This window comes from Nicrophorus vespilloides, unplaced genomic scaffold, assembly GCF_001412225.1.
Source record: "Nicrophorus vespilloides isolate i.1.1-1 unplaced genomic scaffold, Nicve_v1.0, whole genome shotgun sequence".
Taxonomy (NCBI): Eukaryota; Metazoa; Arthropoda; class Insecta; order Coleoptera; family Silphidae; genus Nicrophorus; species Nicrophorus vespilloides.
The window spans coordinates 1-2,254 of NW_017098826.1; positions in this window are offsets into that span (position 1 = coordinate 1).

The window sequence follows — 2,254 nt, forward strand, 5'->3', positions numbered from 1 at the left end:
TTTTTTGACAAATTCAATTCACCATTTTTCCACTTTCTACAGCTTATAGCAGGCGACTCGGCGGCAGTACGAAGATACCAGTGGGCTCGTTGGAAAGGTGAGACATTCAGCTTTCATATGAGTTATTGATGATGTAATTATCTTAAGGGGTTGTCGAGAAATTCACGAAAAATTAAAATAAAAACCTTGTTTATTTGCTCATAGCAGGCGACAGCTCATAGCACGAAGATGTAACGTTTGTTACTTAACGTGTTGAACAATTCGTGCTCACACCTGATTATGCAATAAAAATTAAGAATCGAATCGAAAGAATGAAACAGAAACGATTTATTGTAATGGGAATGTATAAAAATAAGATCGTTCGGATCGACTTTTATTTCATCTCCGTTTCGAATCCCAACAATAACTTCAAACGAAAATATTCAGCTCAATTCGCGTTATTTAATCAATACAATTTTTGATACAATTACGCGCGCAACTTTCATCAATGAGTTTTGCGTGCATTTAACACACGTACTAGTAAAGTTTTGGCCTTGATCTGAACTGCAGTCCGGAAATAACGCGCCAGAGATGTTTTGCTCTCGTTTTTTTTTTCTCATCTCGTTCGCTTTCATCTGAACTCTCTGAGCTCTCCAGGCAGGCACAGGCACAAGCAGGCAGGCGAGAATTCAGCCTCTTTATATAAATACGAATGTAGGTGAACTTTTCTTAGAATCAGCAGAAACGCAATTTAAATATAGAGTGCGTGCGAAAAAAAAACAAAACAAAACAACAAAAAAAAAACAACAAAGAAACAAATAAATCGACTTAATTGGAAATCTGTAAAATTCGATTCAGCTGTGAAACGTTCTGCAAATAGGTTTTTCATTTGGAAAATTTCGCTTCTGCTGCGAAGAGAGAGAATAAAAAAAATCTATTTTCAGTTCACCGTTTTTTTTTTCTGTTCTCTCCCCGCACTTTCTATTTCTATTTTTATCAGCATTTTAACGAATATAAAATGTGTGCAGATCAGAACACTGCCTCACTTCCATTGCAAACATCGTAATTGCAACGTCGTCAGTTGGAACATTCAAATAATAGAAAGAAGAAAATGATTGAATTTTAGTGAATTTTTACATTTCTACTTCTTTTCATTTCATCTCTTGCCTTTAACTATTAACTGTTTGTTTGTTAGACAATCCTAACAACAACTTAGTTTAACAGAGTTCAAAGAAATTGAAATATTTGTGTGTTAAATCGAGTTTAGTACTTAGTAAATCGAATTTGAACTGAATTCACAGATGTAGTGTGGGCAAATTACCGAAATATAATTAGATTCGGAGGAAGGAGAAGGCGTTATGTTATGCACGATGTATTTTTAAAGAAATTCTATTATAAATATTTAGACTTGGTGGCGATGCGACGAGAATAGGCGCAAGTGAAGACATTCAAGTACGTTGCAAATTGAAAGAGAAAACTTGATGATAAGAGTGAAAAGTCTTACTTATTTACTCAATTACTAATTGCGAAAACAAAGATAAAAGTATTGGATTCATGTACAACTTGATCAAAGTACAAGTAAAATCTTACTTGTTAGCAATGATTTGAAATTTTGTTGTGAAGATTACGTTACGTTACGTTCATAAGAAAATCGAGTATCATTGATTTACTTTTTTGCTTCATTAAGAATTTACCTTTAATTAATTGCTCAAAATGTACTTGTTTTCATTGATTTGAGTTTGAAATTTTAAAGAGTGAAGATTACGTTACGCTACGGACATCACAACTGGAATTGTTTCCTTCTAAAATTATAAAAAGAAAAGTATCAGCGCTTTGGATTTTTTTCTTTCTTAAGAAACTTACTTTTAATTAATCTGCTCAAAATCAATTTGATTTGATGAAAATTTCCATGTTTTCAATGTTTGAAATGTTAACGAGTGAAGGTTACGTTACGTACGTCACAGCTCCAATTGTTTCCTTCAAAAATACTTGAAACAAAAGCACTAGTGATTCATTTCTTCTTATTATTTTATGATTAGTTCGTTTTGCACGAAATAGTTCAAATGGATTCCATCAATGATCAACGACAATATTCAGTAACATACAATTATTTATTCACATAATTTCACTAAACGACTACAAAAAAGTATCTAACAATAATAATTTGATAAATTACACCAAAAAATAATAATTATTGATCAATTATTTATATGCATATAATATATATAGGTTCTTGTTTGTTGTTGTTGCTGCTGCTGTCAAAATCTACAGAAAA